Consider the following 22,562-nt stretch of genomic DNA (forward strand, 5'->3'; position numbering starts at 1 on the left):
CTGGGTAATACATAAATCCTGCAGCACTTGGTAATAAAATATATATTGTCAGACTTTTATGACTTTATTGGGTATTACAACACATCTTACTCTTGTCATGCTTTGTTGACATTCTGCTGGGCATAGCAGACATGGTCTAATACCTGCCACAGTTTAACTTATTACAAGCTAATAATGTCAAACTTTGACATAATGTAACTGAACAATATATTTATCACACTTCAAAGATATATTACTGAATATCTTACACGCATGTTCAGTCACTGTTAAGTATTGCTGCAGTTTATTAGTAACATATATGCACTGTATTTTTGATGCTATATTACTTTGTATACTTAGATGTATGTTATTGCACTACTAGATGAAATATAATCGATAGTTTCAATAGTTCATGTTTGATAATATTTTGCTTTGCAGTTCTGCCAGTATATTTTGTCATCCTTTGATGTCAAAACAATGAAACCTTGCGACAGTTGATGTATGTAACGCATTTTTCACATTAGTGACATAGTTTCAGGTAATAACACGGGCCCTAGTAGTGCTCGATGACCTGTCACTAACTGGTATCATTCGCTGGTGAAAAACAGAGTAAGAGATATTGCTCGCAAGGGTGTCTACAATTAACGATGCTGCTGATTAGCTTTATTTAATTGCACACTTTCTCAGGTAACAGGGTAACACATTGAGAGTGCGCGGTCAGTAGCTGACCTTTATTGTAGACAGGAAGCAACAGCTTATTTATACTATGCCGGGCTGATAGTTTATATAGCAATTAGAAGGTAACCTCTTGCATTGTCTAACTTTCTAAAAATTAAATGCAGAATGACTTCTGTTCTATGAAATTCGACAGTGCCTAAAGATTAAACGGAATGAAAGATAGAAATGACATTAGTATTAAATTATATTTTGTTCGATGACGCAATAATATTGATTATGTTCCCGTTTGGCAAGAGCTCACACAAGGAAAACAAACATTTGGGGTGGCTGATGACATAGTCGGGAGAGAGCTGCTGTGAAGAGGCTGAGCACATCCCCTGCAGGAAGGAAGTGGATTCTGGAGAAGGAAAACAAAAGATGGCAGCCGCTCTGACCGCAGTTTGAACCAGACCTCATCGCCACCCAGCTGCTTCCCAGCAACTTCCCATTACCTTTACATGACACTTTACCCCCTTCTATCAATAATAGTCGTCAATGTGTTCTCTTAATTAAAAAAGTAAATATCAAGTTAGACACACAACTCAGGCTCACTCTTGTGTAATTGTAGAATAAATGTTTTAGAAGCTAGCATTCTTACAATACAATGACCTTTGGTGATTAGACCCGTTATATCGATGTATTAACAGCTTTGTTCCTCTTATTTCCTCCCCGAGTCTCACGAAGAGCATTTCCAGAGAAGGCAGGGACTTGTTTGTACGGAAATCGAAAACATTGTAAAGAAAATTCAGCTTTAAATTAATAAAGTCTTTACACATCCGCACAATTTGCTGAAACAAATTAATACATCTCAGCTAAAAAGACTGGGGAATGCAAGCTTGCATTTCTCCCCACTCGGAAGGCCAAAGCGATTGACACCAAACCGCTACTACAGTCCTATCAACACGTTTAAAATAGTTAACACAACTTACCGAAAAGCTCATTGGGCGGCCTTCATCTAACTTTGCTGTATACAAAACTCCAACTTGGTCACAAGTTCTCACTACGTTTGCTATATTTCTGTGCAGCTTATTAGATAACGATGTTTGAAAATCACAACAGAACAAACAAAATAAACGCATTTTCTTTGAAAGTGCATCCATCATTTCCAATATCCCAGAAAACAAGACTGTAATGTTTTACTGCCAATCTTGAACGCTTTACAAAAAAACAAAGTTGTTAAAATTGCGTACTACGCGCTATGTATTTATATTAATCTATCATGGGGCTTGTGTGAAACTAGTATGCATAAATAAATTGTCCTCATATTTATGTTTTGAAATGTTATCAACGCAGGGCATCAATAAATAATTCTGGATTAGTGGTGCTGGAAAAGCACAGCAGTTCAGGCAACATCCGAGGAGCAGTAAAATCGACGTTTCGAGCAAAAGCCCTCAGACATTAGGCGCTCTCATTAATTAATTAAAATTAATACAGCCCTGCTTGCTCCTGAATGATGCTGTTACAAACAGCTGTTCTTTATACATATTTTATTTGTAATCAGATGAAGCGCCTGTGCATCGTTTAAATTATTTAAAAATAAACATCTTAGCCTAAATCTATATTACTGTCTATAATTAGTTTGGAAAGCACAATGCACTCAAGTATGCCGTTCCTCCATTAAAGGGTTTGCTTTTGTATAGGCGTTTACTTGCACTATAAATAGTTGTGTCTGTTTGGGTTTTCTGCACACTGGATTGTCATAAAACAATGCATGTATTTTATATTGCAATAGAAAATTATGGCGTAGCTGAATCGTTAATATTTTCCGCGCCTCTTTTAAAGTAGACATAGATGTAATAATCATATCAACTTAAGACAAAGTGATATAGTGATGGAAGAGACGGGAAGTTTTGAAAGGTTTCGGTTCTAATAACCACATTACTCGTTTTTGGCTCAAATTATTTACGTAATCTTTAATTTATCAAACTTTGAAACTTATCAAACTTATCTATAGATGGATAACGTTCAAAGTTATTTATGTATTGATAAATAAATAAATAAGTTGGTAGATCTATGCCGAAACCATTTGTAAAATATTTGCAATTTGTTTAGCGAGTTTACTAATATCGGTGGAAAATATGCACGCCTAACAACATATATATCTTGTATCACGTCAATTTTTAAAAATTGCACTTTGCGATATATACTCGATTTTTTTCCCCAGGAAACTATCAATTAATTAAAAGTCTGCATTAATTTACTTTGAAATTGTTTTAGTCATCGTATCATTTTGAGAACAGCCACAAAGCGTGAAAACTGACAATGTATTGTTGCCTTCTATGCCATCTTATCTATGCCATCTTTTTAAAGTTGAAAATTGAGTTTAACAGGTGTCCGTGCTGTTTACCACGTTATTAAATAAGCATTCTATAATTTCTAAACATTTTATTTATACATTCTGAAAATTCCTTCAAGTCTTTCCGGATATATTTGTCTATGTTTGGTGGTTTTTTGTTAGCCATCTGCAAAGTCACACAAACCCTACAATGCAATTTTAACTCATGTACTACTACAGCATATATAGACCCTGACATTGCCGAATGGGATCAGCAGAGTGAGTTTCTGACGTTGGTGACACTCCAGGAATGAGTTGGACACCCCGGCTTAGTCTATAATGTAAATCAGGCTTGCACAAACGCGATAATAACGTCAAAAAGTCGAGACCTTCCGGCTTTCGTGAGGTTGGAACCAAAACTTCTGCCATTTTTTCTTTTGTTCCCCTGTTTCCTGGCGGTAATCCCTTTTCTGAAATAAAGACATTCGACAATTGAAAAGACATTGCGTGCCTTATTAGCTTTTATTCTGAATCAAAAATAATGAGTAAAAAATTCTTTTGATCCACTTCAGGAAAAAGACTTATTTTTATACAAGAGTCTTTCTGTTTTTGTTGACTTTATTTTACGTTGACTCTTATGGCCAGGAAGCAAAGCCCAAACAATTTCGCCTCCTTTCTTGCGTTGTTCTTTATTGAGGTGAAATTTACAGGCTTAAAAACAAAACTGAATAAACATTTGAACACTTTTTAAGAAAAAAAAAGAATAAAGAACAAATATGTTATGACACAGAGCAGAACAGGTGGCAAATAGTACGTAAATTTAAAATGAACCAAAACTTTAAAAGAAAATCTCTTTAAACTCCAAAAACAACAGTATTTTCCTAAAACCTATGGTAAGACATAAATGGTAACAGTCACAGTGCAAAGATTGGTTCATTGATGAAGAAAAAAATACATAATTGGCAGTCCTTTTTTAGGGACTTTGTATTAAGATTTGTACATTTTACTGTTAGGATCAGAACGTAAACAAAACCATAAAAGATACATAAATTACACCAGATCATTAAACTACATAAACCCATAACTTTATTTTAGCTAGGAACTCTAGCTGTGATTGACTAATGCAGAATGGTTGAATTAACCCATAAATTATTTTCTAGACTCAGTGAATAAATGTTGTGATCATGATGCAGATCTATATTAGACTATTCAGCAAATGTATATATTCATAATGTTGACACTCAGTAAACATGTTTCGTACAATACTTAGCCTTTTTATTACAATATCTAGTAACACAATGACAATATTCAGTAACATATAATAAACAATTAGCAAACCTGTACAACATTTGTTAGAAGACATGCATATGTATTAGTGTTCAGGAAATACATATGTTAGTGTTCAGCAAATAAATATGTTTAAATATTCAAAAAGCATATTCTGTCAGTAACATACTACTAAATTGAGAAAACATATATTACAATATTCATTGCATATATATATTAAAACACTGTGGACATATGTATTACAACATCTGGTAAGCACATATATATAAACATCAAATAAATATATATATTACAATTAATTATATATTATATCATTTCATAAGCAAATATATCACAGCATTCAGAAAATATAGGCAACATTCAGGAAACACAAATTTAATATTTATTTAGAATGGAATTTGTTATAATGTATTGGCATATGTTGCTTTTGTAATGATGAGTGAATACTGTAATATGCATGGTACATTGTTGTTAGTGATATTTGCTGAGCAGTTTAAGCGATGTACTTGACTAGGCTAGGGGTTCAGCAATGGTGCTAATAGAAGTATTGTGTTTCCCCACTGTGCCCCTGTCACTTGAATGTTTTATGCATTTATGAATTTTGGTCATGAATGTAATCAAAATTCTGCTGCTTGATTTAAGTCAATGTCAATCTCGCATTTCAAAATCATTGTAAACTAAGGCAACAATTTAGAAACATTGACGTCTTGTTCAACAATAGCCTATCACATGATCTGTGACATATTAACATGGACACAAAATATAAGCCATCAGTCATTATCGCTACACTATTGTCTGCAACATTAATAAACAACAAAATTTCTATATTTCATTGATGTATGCTAATTCTCAGCAATGGAACATAATAGACTTTTTAAAAAATATGATTTTGATATCAGAGCCCCAAGTTACTTTCCCTGTTCTTATAAAATTAAATGTATTTCTCATCGAGTTCTGTACTAGTTCAATGGAAATATATACAGATTAATAGCTAAACAGACAACTGCATGTAATAAATGTCTGGGGAAAATATTAAAAAAGCAATTGAATAAATAAAGTGAATTGCTGTATTTGACACAACTAATCAGATCTCATATTTGTTTTGTTTACTTGTAGATGCAAATTCTACAACCATTGGGTTTGGTTATGTAACCCTTAGGTATACAGTAATGGTACGATGTTCAACGTCCACTACTTTTGTAAAGTGCATGCATATCATTGATAAATGCTACAGTTGTCAAGCATTCTTATGGTGAAATAACTCATGACAGTTGCAAAGGGAATAGATTCTGTAGATTCCACAGAAATATGTATGTGGCATTATTTCTTACTTTAAACAAACCCGTGATATCCATAACACTATTTTGACCAGTTACTTTTAACTGCTCGACTTCCTGCCACCAATCTGAAGAGACAAAGGGATTGGAATCACGACTGCCAATTACAGAGTAGTCAAACGGCTTAATCTTCTACATAATATGTACTCACATTCTTTTGCATTTTATGATTGCAAACCAGGGAAAGCCAACCTACAATGGTGGCTTGGATAAGTTTGGATTGTGCTATTTTGCTTCGAGACAGAGTTTGGTGCAGCTAGTTTTGATGTTTTGGCAGCATTACGAAGTTGAAAGATGTCTTGGAGACCAAATGAGTCAAGAAAATAAATGCACAAATACATTTCGAACATGCAGTCTCGCTTTCCACTTTTTAGCTATGCATTGATGCCAACGGTGCTTGACATGTCTAAGCTTGACATATTTCACTAACGACTCATAACGTAATCGCCATCGAGCTGTTGGGCGAGATGCAATGGTTTTAAAGCTGTCAATAGCAGCGATCAAGGAAATGCTCTGTATTGTACCTGTCACGGTTTTGCTGCTCATTCTTCTTTCAGACTTCTGACGTCCTTATCAATATTGATTGTGGCATAGAAACCGGAAGGCAGATGAATATGATATTCGACAGACGTTGCTCAAACGTAAATTACAAGTTCAGTGAACGATGTATTTGTGCCATTGTCCTGTAAGTTAATCGAGGAAAATACATTCCCTAAATATCAAAATCTATTTAAAGAAGTTAGCCACGATATGTGCGTCTGACCTTCTATTGTCGCAAACTCGATTAATGGACGCTGTGCGTTTGTATGTTTGTGTGTGTGTGTGTGTGTGTGAGAGAGAGAGAGATTCTACTCCTTTCATCGCTTAACATATTAACACTTTTAATGCAGGCAAGGTTACCTTAAACTGAAAAGATACCGTCACAAGGCAAGATTACGTTTAAGCAACCCAAAGTGCTTCAGAATTGACTAAAACATCCTTGGGAAACAATCTTTCAAAATAAACTGGTATTAAGCCACTGAGATGTTCATTCTCAGCTAATTAGGAAACACGTTTCCTGCATTATCCGCAGCAGAAGGGAACACAATATAAACTTTTGTTAATCGCATCAGTGCATTTTGTAGAAAAAAAATGATAAGAAATTGCTGAACTTATCAATTTGGTGAATGAGTGACATTGCTATTTGCTTATAAACGTGGACTTAACTTTGCACTTTGAAAAGCAGAACTTAGACTTGTTCATTATTCTCTTTGTACACCATCTTGTGTTGTCCAACATTCTCAAAGAACAGATTCTTCTGTCTTGTTGCAAAAAAAGTCAACATAACCTTTTTGAAAAAAGACTCAATTGTCATGAAACCTAGTCAACAATTTCAGTCATGGGTTACCCGTTGGTCGGCTTGTGTCATATCTAACTTGGACGATAAGATTTCCCAAGAGACAAATGCAGATCGTCGATCTATTAACAGAACAGAAATTATGGAAAGATTAGCCCAAATTAAACTACAAAGTATGGAATGCTATAATGTCCCATCAATGTGCACTTCGGAATATTTCAAAAGCTAGCAGTCGTTCTTCATTTACAAAATCTACAGATGAACTATGTTATAAAGGGCTTCATAAAATAACTTGAGAACCCCGTTAAACAAATGGCTAACAATACCCAAAGTTGTCTTACAACTGTGTGTAACGCAGTCAACCATTACAACAAGTGAATCAATCAATTCCGTGACAGGGGTTCACAAAAAACACTAATAACGTGAGTGTGTGTTTGTGTGTGTGTTGGAGGGGCGGTAAAGGGTGAGGGATGACTTCTATAGCGTAACTTACGATAATAACCGTGCTCTGTCGTGCAACGCAATTCTGCAATAAGGTAATATTAATTACGAATAAAACAAATAAAACTTTGAGGCGATGGACAGAAAAATAACCCCGTTCCAGGGAAAAGGTATGTGTCTTGTTACCCTCGTATTGTTTTAGATATACTCTAAGTCCATTTACCTCACGCAGTATGTGAGAGATAACAAGTCAGAAACCGAGAACGAATAAAGTTAACTGTATGAACAATGGTCTGTACTGTCCTCAGACCAGCTGAGGTGTATTAAACTGCTAGATAAGACATATTGAGATGTTTGACACGACGTGATTCAGTGGCTGGAGATGATACATGTGCAATAAAACTGGTTTCACTTAAATATTGGATGATACATAGTAATTGAACGTATTTTAAGGAGATGAGATCAATAACTCGATTCTATTCTAAATGATGGCTTCAACTTGCAACAGCCCAGCAGTTTGAACCGCTTAGCTTGAAGCATAAATTTGAGAAACATTTAACGTTGTACATGTAAGTAGATATTTTATGTACTGTATCAATTGGTCATTCAGTACAAATCATTAGAAAGAACAATTGATCAATTCAAATGCCTACACTGATCTTCATTTTGCCGCCACAACTTCATAAAATGTTAAAGTATGATTGACTGCGGAGCACTGTAGGCAGGTAATCATGTTAGCAAAGTATATTGACGTGCTCATCTGACTGCAATTTACGGAGATTCACGCCAGCATATGTGTTCCAGTTTGGCGACAACCACTCTGATAATTGTTTATTCATAGATGTGAATATATTCAGAAATGTAATTATGTGTTGCAATTACGTGATTGATAGAAGATAGTATATCTACATAAGATTTTCCGAGTGCTATTGCATCTTTACACCTTCCATTAATGTTGAAGAGTTGCTACAGGCTTCAAGAGCACCGGGTGAAGCCGCAGCCGATTCATGCTGCAATCGTCACACATTTCAACATCTCGCTTGGATGTAGAAATGCAACTTTTCTTAGTGTATGTAATTTATAAATAAGCTCAGCTCCATAAGTTTGTTGGAATCTGTTCACTTATCACTGATCATGATTACGAGTCCAAATATTGCTCCCCAATTTGTCCGAAAGTAGCTCTGAAACCTAGGCTGGATCAGACTGCAAACTGATGCTCAGGTTCTGAGGTAGGGCGTGCGTGGGACGGGAAGTTGGTGGGAGAGGATTGTTGAAAGCTGGGGGAGTGGTGTGGGGGGGGGGGGGGGGGATGCTGGGCGAGGGAGGATGCCTTAGCTAATGACAGCGTCCTCTACAGGAGACTGAAGACATAATTTTCTCGTTGTGTCCAAAAGCTTTGCAAGGTAAATGGAATTTATAGGGTCGTAACCATCGCAAAGTCTCTGTCTTATAAATTGGTCGCTTCTTTCAAATGTTAACATTTGTAAATAAACTATAGATTTCTGTGTAATCATACAGTTGCATTATCAACATTAACCAGCCTCTTGTCGATTGCCATGTCTTGCACGCAGTTTTATAAATTAATCCCCTCGTGCTCTCGGTGTAGCCATACAAGGAAATTGTAAATCTACCAAAGGATGATATACAAATTAGTAAGGCAATACTTTGGACAAAGGTGTTTGCTGCTAATCCCACCCTCCACCCTTGCGCTCCTTCCCACCCACCATTGCTTTAAGGAAGAAGAGCGAAAGGACGTAAACTAAAAGCGGTTCTGTTAAACTCTGAAAAACGCTCAGTCTGTATATCTGCTGCCTCAAATACTTCGCCATATAGTCTCAGGTGCAGCTTCTTTATTGGATTTAAAGCCAATGTTGGATTCTTTGTGGCTTTGCTAGCGCAAGAATAGTATCGCTCACATTCTTCTCCACGATCTTTGCCCATGACTTGAACTTAGAGCCGTGAGCTCCTGACGCAGCATAACCAGAGAAACAGTACTACATATCGCCCACACTAGTAAACACCTATGTAGGTTGGCCACACAATTACTATTATGACTAACATAATTTGCTAACAGGATTTTGAATTCAAGCCTATCTCAGTTCTTTTTGTACAGGATTGCTATTGGATGATGTGTACTGTACTATGTAGTCGCTTCACTGTTTCAAGACCAGCATTAACCATAAAGTAAACTGTTAGGAAGACTAATAAAACGTTTTATTCTCTGTCCTTTGACTCCAAAAGTAAGAATTTAGCGACACTGAAGAGTTATAGGTATTACAGTTTAATATGTTTACGGATGCAGTACATATGTTTCTCCGACCAGTTGTGTCCACAGTGGTTGTGGCCTCCTATGATATGTGTATCTCATTTACTATATATATTTGATTTCAGGATGGCATTGTTTATATCTCATGTATGTTCTGTATGTTTTATAATCCACGTGCATCTTGCATGTTTGTAGCTATCCTGCTTGTGTTTACGTGTTTCGAGCAGAGTCTCTCCATTCTCTCCATGTAGTATATATCCAACATCTTTCCCATTCAGGATTTGAATTTACAGCACAGAAGAGGATCATTCGGACCATCGCCAGTTATCCGAAGAAGCCACCCATTTAATCCGTTTCCTTATACTTTCCCCTTTACCAATCACATGTTCCTTTTCAACAATGGATTTTGTTTACACCTCTGTTTCTGGTAAGACATGTCATGTCCTATTTGCATTTTTAAAAATCTGATGTCTCTAATGTTTCTGTAGTTTGTAACAATGTATACTGCTGTGAATGTGACTAGAGCTTGAATATCTGCACTTAAAAGTTGTTAGTATGTTTCTTAAAGCAACTAATTTGCTTACCTTGCGACTATTTGCTGTTGTGGTGTGTTAATAGGTTAAATGTTTTTGTATATTGTATCAGTGCTCATTATATTGGTAATTAGCATTGTGCGCCGATAAAACAGACCACCTGGACAATCTTGTATATGTTGATACGTTCCATGTACCTGCTCCCTTTGAATATTTTCTATGAGTACATACTTGTGGAAAACATGTACTTTGTTTTGAGAGCACATAGGCTCTCTATATGTATTTGGATTGTAAATAGACTGCATACAAAAATTATTTGTGTATATGTTCATGGTGAAGTTATTTGTACCAATCAAGTCACTGTTTCGTAAGTGTATATCTATAACTGTGTGCCTGTATATTCAGTCTGCGTGCTTTAGCTGTGCATCATTTATTTTATTTGAACATGTGCGTTATTAATACATTTGTATATTTATTTTTAGATGTTATGTGTCATGCATCTGCGCAATGTGTACTTTTGACTGTTGTGTTTGTATGTTAGGTGTTGTTTGTGCTATGCTGTGCTCTATTCCTGTCGGCTTTATCATTGTGCTAAGGAGTGCTGTGTTTGCGGACTGTAGAACACAATCATGTTCATAAATTGGGTAGTTGTGAAACGCTTTTGTATATGAACATATGAAGCCTTGTTTAATTAGTTCCAGCAGTTTTGTTGTAGTAGGACAAGCAGAATAATAAGGGATTAGTACAATCAACTTCTATTCACTCAGCAAACATTGTAAGTAGAAAGAAACAAACTAAATGTGACAACAACACGCGTAAAACATAAGATTTCGATAGAGCTGGATTTGGATTGATTGGTACAATAATGTCACATTTACAATTTCTGTATGACTGGGTGCTTTAATAGCAGGCTTTTGGCTTTGCAGGGAAGAGAATGACGAGTCATATGCTTTATTTTCCCAGGGATTCGTGTTGTAAAAGAAGAACCAAAGCTCTATTGAGGAAATGTAAGCATACGCAGGCATTGCCAATACAACACGTCTTGGGTTAACAATTAGAATAACAAATTGTAATGCTATCTTTCAGCACTTTCCACAATCTCATCCCCCTCACCACCACCCCCACTTTAAAGTCCCTAAAACCACTCCGACCCCGCCCCATACGAGTTTCTGAATTAACCAGCCATTGTTGAAAAGCCAAGTAGTCAATACCTTGAGGTGTTTTACACATGTTTTGCGCAAATATCTATTGGGGATTGTGGTAGCGTTGGATTATAGCTGTGGGTATATCCGAAAAGAAGACCTCCTACTTGTACATTGTTTACAATGAATTCAAACAGACTGAAAGACGAACAAAAGGTTGTCCAAATGTGACTTTCTCAACCATCATTGTTAAATTAGAAGACAAGATAGTGTAACGATGAAAGAAATCGCAAGTTCTACCTATTTACGGTACCTATCTATCGATGCGTCGACCTACCTACCTGCTATCTATGTTCGACCTACCTGTCTGTTCGTCCAATTAACTCCAATATGCATCAATGACACAATTATAAATGAACTGCATAGGCAAAACTATGGTAACCTTCTTGTCTTCCAGTAATTAATTCGTGCAGATGTTTGGTTGACTTGGAATGATAATCAGCGGGCGGTCGATTTAGATTTATTTACATAGGTGCAAGTTCTTACCTCCACTTGTGATACTTGTATTGAGAGATTTCCTGCCTGTGGTTTAACGTTGTGTTTAAAAAGATTCATTTAGTCTTACATCGCAACACAAACACAAAACGACTTTACAACTTAAACATCTAGGAATCCTTTCATAGTTAAGTGGAATCCACTTTGGAAAACTTTAAACCTTAGTGTGTCACCACAATGAGAATAAATCTTTTTCAAGGTTAATTTCACAATCATGCGCTCTATATAAAATGACTTGGCCATCAAATAGTCAGCAATGCCTTAAATTAAGGTTTTTAATGCGATTCCAGATTTAGGTGGTCACCTGTGGCTTAGTTGGTAGCTCCTTTTCATGGATCAAAAAATGGTTCTAGTTCCATTCCAGGACCCTGAATACAAACATAAAAGCTGACATCCCAGTACAGTATTGAGGATGTGCTGCATTGATGGGTGCTATTTCTCCGATAAGATTCGAATGGAACCCTCATTCGTCCTCTCAGGTAGGCACAAAATTGTCTGTGGCATTATTTTGGAGTTAAAAACCTGGGAAGTTATTTCGGGTGATATATGCTGCCCATAGCAGGGTACGCCCATGTCCCACGAGGGAATAATAAAGTGGCATTGTTGTTGGCTTTTGCTGTGTCCAAGCTGGCTGCACTATTTCTGACATGACAGCAGGGATTGTGTTTCAAACGTCCGTCATTCATGTGAAACTTTGAGACGCTCGATGGCTTTTGAAAACTGTTATATAAATTTGATTTCTAATTAAAAATGCATCATACTTCTAAAGACTGGAGGTATTCGTCAATAATAGCATATTATTAGTCCGAAAAAACGTTTACCATAAAGAGTGAAAGAAAAGTCAGAAGGGTTCTGTAGATCTGAAATAAGAACAGAACATGCTGGAGAAACTCAGCAGCAATAACAGTCCCATTGAACTGGAAACATTTGCTCTGCTTCTCTCTCCACAGCTGCTGCCGAACCTACTGAGTTTCTCCAGCACCTACTGTTCCTTTTTGGGTAGTGCATGGTCAGCAAGTCAATGCAGGATTATCTTGCTACAAGAATACATAATGTGTGACTACGGTTTTATCAGAAAACCCATGCAAGGGAAGCAATTCATTGGCAAATTGGGGCTGCCAGTGAAGCAACTGCATTACCAAAGAAAAGCAAAGTAGAATAGCCACATCGCAATGCAGTCAGTTATCCGCTGAGATTCACAATTAGCCACACACTCGTAACACTCTCATTTACTCACTGACATAGACACGCAAATTCTCTCTCACTCACCATTCACATGCTCGCAATACTCTCATGCCTATAAAACGTACAAATTGCACTGTTGAGTAATAAGGTCAGTAATGTACAAGAATGGACAGTTCTTATTCCCACAAACGTCCTGACACCAGTACATACCTAACAATCATTTCATAATCTGGACGACCAGATCAGGTTGCATCGCTTTCTGAATAGAACAGCGTAGGATAATGTGTGGGAAAAATCGTTGATTTTGAAATTAGCGACCGAATTTGTATTTACCCTCACTGCTACCCAAGCGATTGAATTTACCGCAATCCCTTGTCTCTGTAACGAATATCATGGTGAGTGGGGTTGAGAGGGACGGAGAGGTCCCGGTGGGGGTGAAGCTGCCAACTGGGAAATATGCAACATTATTTAATATTGTTATAACAGACTGGAGTGTTGAATGGCAAATCACATTTAACAGAGATTAATGGGGTGAGGTGACCTACTCGGCAGGAAAAGGGATATATTACCTGCACCATAGAAATTAATAAAAAAGTAGCATTGCAGGTGAGAATTTTTTTTAAAAGCTAACAAAACTCGAGGATAATATAAAATTCAAAAGTGATAAAGATGTGCTGAACTTGTGTAGACACTTGTCAGCCTGCAAATGGAACACTGTGTGCAGTTGTGGATATCTTGTCATAAAAAGGACATAAACACACCAGCGAATGTCCGAAAGGATTTACAAGGATGACATCAGAATACAATATTGCAACTACTGGGAAAGATTGAACAGATAGGAGACATCGTTTTTTGTAGAAAAGTCTTAAAGATAAGCTGAGAGGGGTCTTCAGAATTGAGTAGGACAGATGCAAAGCGAACGTTGCCACTAATGGAAGTAAATACACATTTGTTACCTTAAAGAAAATCCAACATCGACATAAATAAGAAGAAATGTTTTTATTTAGTGCGCGGTAACAATGTGAAACTCACTCCTATCACAGGAAGTGGTTGAGGGAAATCACTTAGCTGCTTCCGAAAGAAAACTAAATGAGTACACGATAGAAAAAGAAACAGAAAGATATGCTGAAACCACAGGATCAGGGAAACAATGCAAGTTAAACACTAGCACATTACGGTGGACCGACATTCTGTTTTACATACTGAGCAGTTCTGTAATATGATACTGCAAATGTTGATAGTTATTAATTAAATGTTACTATAATATTGTTTGGGATCAACATTAACACAATATATTTAAAAAAAAAACAAAGAACGGCAGATGCTGGAAATCAGAAACAAAAACAGAAATTGCTGGAAAACATCAGCAGGTCCGGCAGTATCTGTGGAGAGAAATCAGAGTTAAAGTTTCGAATTCAGTGACCCTTCTTCAGAATTGGTTCAGAACTGGGAACAGCGTTCCGAAGAAGGGTCACTGGACTCGGAACGTTAACTCTGATTTCTCTCCACAGATGCTGCCGGACCTGTTGACGTTTTCCAGTCATTTCTATTTTTGTTTAACGTAACATATATTTGTTTTCATGTAGTGGAAAGTGAGAGATATGGAAGATAAGTACATAAGATAAGGACATAACTGTAAACACATCTGTTAACGCCAACTGAAAAGCAATTGATTCAAAGGGGAACGGAATGAAGTACATGCAGTACCGTAGAAGTACACCCAAATTTTCAACAAATTGGCCTGATAACTCTTGAACTCATTTGATGTTAACTATAACTGACTATTCACTCCATCTTCCTGCTAGTTTATCTTCATGGCTATAAATTTAAATATTTCTCCGAATCGGTTTACATCAAATCTGTCGGGAATGCACGGGCGCGCTTAAGAGTATCCTGCATCCATTTTACAGGTGAGCCTGAGATCAGTCGTTCTTTATTTGATGTAAAGACCGTTCTCTATTGATGTAGACTATCAATAACGTAAAAGAGGGATTGCCAACATGCAATTTCTCCGTGTTTGGGAATGAAGGGCTGTTAAAAACCTTTTCCTGTCTCTAATACTTTGTCGAAGTACGCTTCGCACATGTAATATTCAAACTTCAAACCTGAAGCAGCTCATAACACTTGCCCGACAAGTACCTGGCATCAAGCTCGTATATAACACCCATCATATGCTATTAGGTAACCAAGAATCTTGCGCTTTCAATAAATACTCAGAGTAGCGTCAAGGCTACGCACATCAAACTTGTTGATCATATTGATCCTTTACTTTCCAGTCCATTATTTATGTTTTGCAATGGTGAGGAAAAATAAACAGGACTGCAAACAGACGAAAATACTGCTCCAGCATTACAAAATAGTGGTGATCAGGTAGGTGATTAATGAATACGGTTCCACTATAGCTTCGAGCTGACTTCAAAAGTATTTTTTTCATCTTCAGTATGCTGACAGAATGTGTTCGCTGAATAAAGCAAACAAACGTGAAACACGCAGAAACATAGGCATAAGACTGCCTATTAGCTAGTAAAACTTCAAATCCCTAAAACTATAGATAGCTATCAGGATATATTTTGACATGGAATTTCACATTGCTATTGCGTAGAACGAGAACGATTGCCCTGCAAACAACACATAAACAGTTCAAGGCAATGATTCATTAAGCAGATTGTAATTCGCATCTCCAATCGTGGGTAGGTATTATTACACAGAGGAAGCAGCATGTTTTTTTTACAGCGTTGACAGGAACAGTTTGCCCCATCGTATATAATTTCGTGACTGTTAAGGAAGCCAACAGTTTATCCTGAGTTTTTTTAATAAATCGGTACAGTATAGGGAGCACTCATTTACACAAGAATGCAAAGGCAAGTGATGCATCTTTAGTTGGAAGACAGTCGGCGTATAACATAGAATATAATTAGCTGGGGACTTGTCATAATTCATCACAGAATTGCTTGGCAACTATTGTGAAACGCTGTTTTAATAACCGATTGTGCGGTTCAAAAAAAAATCACACACTTAAATTGTTATGAATAACAATGAGAAACTGGGCAACTTCTGATCAAATTCTGCTTTGTTTTCAGAGCATTTCTTTTTTCGAGTTGCATACATGTATTGTGGGAGTGACACCACTGCATTTACGTTCAGGTGAATAAAAGTCGCCAGAGAAAACTCCTGAAAATAGCTGTTCTCGCCGGCGTATTATTTGACTTTTGACAGAAAGTAACCAATCATTTTGCCCGCGTTTATGCAACAGACCTGCCCCACTACCCTTTGAGAAAGTAATCCTGCACGTGCATTGGAAAAGACATGGAAGAGTCTGTTGTTATGAATTTAATTCTATGCTGTCAGCCAGACTTTTGATTCCTAAATGGCATGTGTAACTAAACAATGGCTGTAACCATAACAATAAAGCATTATGACATCGATCTGTTCGTGTTCAAATAGTAACAACAACTAACTGATTCGATTTTATTCAGAAAGCTCTTTCCCTTTTATAGAGGAGCTCAGACCGAAAATGCCCCACAAAGTTAGTTCAAGAAAAACTTTTCTTTTCCCATAAAAAGCAAGTAAAGATGCAGGGTCGTCACCCTGTTAAAAGATATAGTTTCCCTTACAGTCACAGTTATATCGCTGTTATAAACAAGTCGTTGGACTTTCATTGTGAAGAAGATATTGATGAGAATAAAATCCAGGAAAAAAAAAGAAAGGAAAGAATGACGAAGTTGATTAGACAGTGATCGGAAATTAGAAGAGATAAATTTATTTGCCATTCCTCACGTGACATAAGATTCTTACCACTTGAGAATCGGAGGGGTTTGGGGTGGAGGTCATGTCAATCTATGATTAAATGAAATATACAATTATACTATTTCAACCAAAACACGTGAATTTACTTTCAACACCTTGTGAAATTAATGCAAAATCTTTGGAGAATGACAGCATAAGATCAAAAGCTAAGAAGATGCGCTTTTGTCATTAGTTTATTACTATTAGTATTATTATTTAGTGAAGTGGCGTGATAATCCTCCAATGTTAAAACCGTGCGCTTGACTGACTCATCTATTGAGTGCAATGCGGGTGATGGAAATCAATGTATCTGCTGCAGGCCAGGCTAATGGATTAGAATTAGTCTATAGTGCAGAGTGTTCGATAGTATGGGGGGATGGTGATTGCTGAGCTGGGCTTGTATTGCTCTCGTTTATCTATAACAAGCTGTCCATAATCCAAATAAAGTAATCATCGTCAGTTTGTACAGTTCCGGTAGCATTTTACAACATCTTATTGTAAGGAACTAGTTCTCATACGCACCAATTAATGAAGGCGCTCAGCCAATGAAACGGGAACGGATTTGGCAAATTTTCTTTCATCATCTGTCAGGCTTTTGGAATAAAACAACCTAAAAAGAAACCTTTTATCCTGGCCTCGCTGTCCCTCGGGGGAGCACTATACATTTGTTTCGAATAATTTACTTTAAGATTTGAAAAGACTAATTGATTTTTAAGTGCTAACCCAGTAGGGGAAGAGGCACAATGCCATACGCCAAAAGCAAGCAATTGGCAATCGAAAGGTTACCTGAATTTGATAGCAATCGAGCGGTTTATTCGGGAGAAAGCACGATGGGCATCTGCTTTGGGCAGCTCGAGGGACCGATTATATAGAGGCAGTTAAGTCAACTTTTTTTGACTAAAGCAGATTGAAATGTCAAGCCGACTGACCAATGAGCCATGATAGCACCATATGATATTATATTGGATTCAGTGCTTTTATTCCTGTAACTAATTCGTTTTGACACACACATAACCCGGTAGCAGGAAGCCCAGCGTTCACCTTTCACCCCTCCTCCTTCTCGCAGCAACTTCAACCACCCCAGCCCCACCGCCAGCCCCAGCCCCCGCCCCCATAAGCTAAAACTGCTAGGTTTGCAGGGCTAGGACGTACATCTTTGTTCAATTCATTAGAAGTAACGGGTTGACATAAGGTAACTCTACGGCAAAGCGCCTTTATTTCTTGTCTATGGAGCCACCTCATTAAATATCTCTAACAATGCGTGTAAATCTCCTGATTGGACAACTCTCTTGTAAGACTCTATCCCTTGCAGGACGTGCACTTAGTAAAGGCCACAAGGAAAATAACTGGCAAGAAATTCCAAATGTCCCTCCAAACAGAGTAGGAAGTCTTTCAACATACAATCTGATACCTGCCGCCCTTCTCACTATCAACTGCGCATCCGGCGCTCAACTGAGACAGCGACCGGTCGATGGAAACAGTTGTTTCAGCTGACACAGTTGTGAACAAATGGTTCCTTCTAACTTGCTAATATTTCCTTGTTTACATCCTGAAACGACTATCAACATATTGAAATTAAAAATGCAAATGCATCCATAATTGATTTTTTAAATGTTTTACAGAGCAAGCAATTCATTCTTTCCAACTTGTTCGCTTAGCGTATTCGCGTGGTTATTGTTTTAACTATGACAAACTCTTTCATGCAAACTTCAAGAATCGATCACATTTGTAGTGTTCACATATAGATCCTTCACTGTGATGCATTGATAGGGAAAAAAACCCAAAGTTTTTTTATTTTTGTCACGTTTGCATAGTTGAGCTGCTCCGGGGTTAAAACCTTACACTGTAACCCCTCGGTCCAGATAGACCGGCGGAATTTCAGTTTGGAACTTACTGTGCTCGATTCATAAGAGACGGTAAATGCTTCTGATGTTTAACTGTTTCTGTTGAATCTTAGTGGAATCGCATTGATGGCGTAGAGTAAGTAGGGAAGTGAGAATTGGTCTGCACTTCATTGGAACAACTTGTTTTAGACCCCAATTTTCAGCATATTGTACTATTGACGTCTTTAATTTTGTGCGTTTACTCTTTTATGCATAGAAAGAAACTCGGAATGAAAAAGTAACTGTCATGCGTTTAACTAAGCGACTACTTCCTGAATACGTAAAAGTCAGTGCGGAGTAAATCAGTACGCTCTTTAAACAATATATAAAGAGGCGGTTAATAACGACAGGTAATAAATAACACCTATGATTCTACCTGTAATATATGGGCTACAACGTTTCAACATCTTTCAAGTATATTGATGTTCCTTTTTGGAGAAATTAAATATGCTCCAGTTCGGTATCCATTTTAGTTTAAAATAATTTGATTGCATTTGAGCCGGTTCTTATTTGATTGCTTGTTTTTAATCAATCTAAGGTGCAAAAGCGAGCCTGACTTATCTGTGAAATTTATAAACCCATGACCAAAAAGAAGGAAGCCCATAGCTTTACATATAAATGCGTGCAAACTATTGGTTGTAACCCGATATCATGTCTCCAGTTAACTCAGTTAAACTACGATGCAGCAATACGACTGGATCAGGTACAATAAAATCAACACTGCAAGCAAAGCTTAATAAAACCGTGTACATAATTCACTTCAGCATTGAGGATGGAGGACAGACTGTGTTGGCATTGGAAAAATCTGAGCTGTTTGCGCCCCGTCTTGGCAGTGAATATAGCGTCAGGCAAAAAGGCCCAGCGGAGCTCACATTTAACCAGCCACCTTAAAGAGACAAGGTCAACGCAGGAGGAAAGAGTAGAGGAAACAGTAGCAGAGGATGTAAAACAAATTGGAAATTTAACAAGTAACGCCAAACAAAACAGAACAAAGGCGAAAGTAAAGGGTCGAATCTATTTGTTACATCAATACCGACAATGGCGACATGACAATACGAAAAATAATCACCAATGAATAAGCTAATTCCCCACCTTGCAAGGGGTAACTAAAAAGTCTCCGAAAGCAATACGTTGTATGTTGGATTAGAGAAAAGAGAACAACATGGAAAAAGTTCAATCTTCGTAGCAGATTTATTAACAGTTAACACATTCTAAGTCGCATTATCCGACCGAACTATTTAAACTCAAAAACGTCTTACTTTATGTATAGTCAACATTATGTGAAATGCCCATACTTCCGTTTCTTTCTCATGTGTAAACTTTCACGGTTGATCAAGCAACGCTGTACTATGTAAACCATGTTCCATGTAAATCAGTTAAATCTGAAAATGGTTTGTGAGTTTTCACAATTCAACTTTAAACATACGTTATGCAGGGCGGTGAGAGACACACACACAACAGCCGCAACAAAAGCGGAAATCATTCCAATAAAGCAGAAACTTACAGGAGCCTGAAAGGCATCTCCGGGGAAAGAGTCCTGGACCTTTTCACCGCTAGTCCACCTTTCCGGATGCTGATCTGTCACTTTGTATAATTGCAGCATTTCTTAATAATTGTGATTTTTGTTTCGCTATTGCTTTCTTTTTGGGGAGGATACAGTTGCATGAGCCGGACAGGGCTCAGAGCTTTGAATGAAGCTGTTTCATTGACGGTCACTGCTCCAAACGGCAGCGGCCAGCTGCCCGTCATTAAAAAGCCATTTACACCCTGTACTCTTCACACAAAGATTGAGCGAATAATTATGTGCTTGTAGCTTTGCGATGTGAATGTGTCTCGAATAGGCTCAGAGAACCGCGTACATCATTGCTTTTATTCCTAGCACCTGCATTTGTATATACCATACAGACATCGATGTTACAGAGCGAGAAGGGATCATTTTCACCTTTTCCATTTTTTTTTTGCGCGGGGCAGAAAATAAATGGTAACACCTACCATTCAACCGGGTTTCTGTTCAGATACACTGACGGCTGCCCGTAAGACTGGAGGATAGTATTTACTATGAGTCCTTCCCTTTTTAAAGGTGGTCGTCTGCAGTTAGTGAAAAATCTGAAGCTTCTCGTGTGCCTGAAAAAAAAAACCGAAATAGACATAAATGTAGATTATCGCGTACTTCACAGGGTTAACCTACAGGGATATTAATCCAACATTTTAGAAACATTTTCCTAAACTTTTTTTTCTTCCTTTTGTTTTGTGAAGCAATGAACGAAAATTAAAGTGATTATAAAAGTAGAGATTATGTTGCTAGAAGCTTGCCTCTTTCTGTGTTTTCTCTGAATGAAACAATTTAGGGCATTTAAATGGGCGTAGATGATACTTTTTAATAGAAATCTACAGCGAATGTGTAATAGAGCATCGCTGTTTCCAGTTGAACAACCTTCCCAACTGGACCTATTCATGTGCCACTTGGAATTACTTCATGCGGAGTGCGCTATGACAGGACCGCAAACAGTTTGCAGTCCATTAAAGAACCCATACCACCCATTAGCGTTATTATCTTTGTGCACAGCAAATTCGCTCTCTGTTTCCCTTTTTAATTGCAATATCTTTTTTCACCGGGACTTGGAAAGCAGATTGGGCGCATAACCGTTTGTCTTGCGTTTTTTTTTCGAAATCCATTGGAATGTGGAAGAGAGGGGGAAAAAAAGTTTTGAATTCCTCAATGATTTTTACCCCGTAGAAAGGCGGCTTAGGATAATTATTTCAGCTTTATTGAGGGCAGATTAGTTGAAGTCTGGATGCTGCGTTTCAATACGCGTTGTACAATCCGGTACAATGTCCGTATTGTTCGCTACTGTGTGTGAACCCATTCAAAATATACACTTTTTAACACCAAGCAAAGTCGTGTCTAAATATACACAGTAAGTCTGGAAAGACACCCATGACCCGTACAAATCTTGTAAATCACACTCCCATAGTTACAGAAGCCAAACAAAAAAGCCACCAGCTCAAGATGCTGATTAAACCCTTCTTAAAGCCGAACATACCTAATGGTAGAGTATAGTTGCACGTTAGCAACGGCCCGTGGAGCTCCCAGCGCCAGAACCGATGGAATTTAAAAGAAAACATTAAAATGCAACGCGTTATTCTAGCCACTTTAAGGCAATGATTCAAAATGAAAGACACTGAAAAAAAAACAGGGTATGTACTAACTTCTACCTGCAGTCTATCCACATCCGGTCCATGGATCCCCAAATTGCCCTATCTGTGCGAAGTCCTTAACTCAAGCTGCAATGATGCCCAGTCAGTGCAATAACGATGTACAGTGTTGTTACTGCACACTACACTTCAAACGGGCTTCGGATTGACAATTATGCTATTAATTAACAAGAGTTATGATCACGGAGAAAGCGCAGTGCTGAAGGCAGATTAAAAAATCTCCTTATACAAACACAGCCATGACATGTATATGGGTCTAATGATCTCATTTTTCCTTTATTCCCCAGCCTTATTAATGCTCATACCGGCAGAATGAAGTGAAACTACGTGCAAATCATGTCTAAACTGTCTCAGTGAGGAGCCCTCGATTCCACAGTGTCTTTTAGGCTGTCCCATTTACTTTCGCCCCGTCTTCCAACCTTAACAAGGTTCGTTAAGATCGCGGTAATATTTCCCATCCTCTAATTACTCGTCCCACTTAGCAAATCAGAGCGCGGAGGCTTTCACATTTGAACTTTTCAAGAGGTAGGTGGGCGACGCTGAGATTTATTTCAGATAACCCCCACGCAGTGCAGAAGTGGTGAAAGCCTCTACGTTCTGCTGGTTGATTGGCACGTTTGACAG

The 22,562-nt window shown here is 37.7% G+C and overlaps 2 long non-coding RNA genes across 4 annotated transcripts; one reads left to right on the forward strand and one right to left on the reverse strand.

The window, feature by feature from the left end:
- Positions 1-3,463: 3,463 nt before the first annotated feature.
- On the reverse strand, positions 3,464-22,382 carry LOC122552737 (uncharacterized). 2 transcript variants are annotated; one of them, XR_006312464.2, is made up of 3 exons: positions 22,244-22,382; positions 20,715-20,846; positions 3,464-7,053 (listed from the first exon to the last, which is right to left on the reverse strand). It is a non-coding gene; the product is annotated as an uncharacterized LOC122552737 (long non-coding RNA). The 2 variants fall into 2 exon arrangements; XR_006312465.2 differs by lacking the exon at positions 22,244-22,382 and adding an exon at positions 21,767-21,918.
- LOC122552738 (uncharacterized) lies at positions 9,932-16,472 on the forward strand. Of its 2 annotated transcripts, none has more exons than XR_015758281.1 (5): positions 9,932-10,065; positions 11,135-11,178; positions 12,159-12,347; positions 15,330-15,423; positions 16,134-16,472. It is a non-coding gene; the product is annotated as an uncharacterized LOC122552738 (long non-coding RNA). The 2 variants fall into 2 exon arrangements; XR_015758280.1 differs by having other exon boundaries at positions 12,222-12,347.
- Positions 22,383-22,562: the final 180 nt, after the last annotated feature.

Source organism: Chiloscyllium plagiosum, unplaced genomic scaffold (assembly GCF_037043375.1).
Source record: "Chiloscyllium plagiosum isolate Xiang-an unplaced genomic scaffold, Cpla_swu_hap1 HiC_scaffold_10, whole genome shotgun sequence".
NCBI lineage: Eukaryota > Metazoa > Chordata > Chondrichthyes > Orectolobiformes > Hemiscylliidae > Chiloscyllium > Chiloscyllium plagiosum.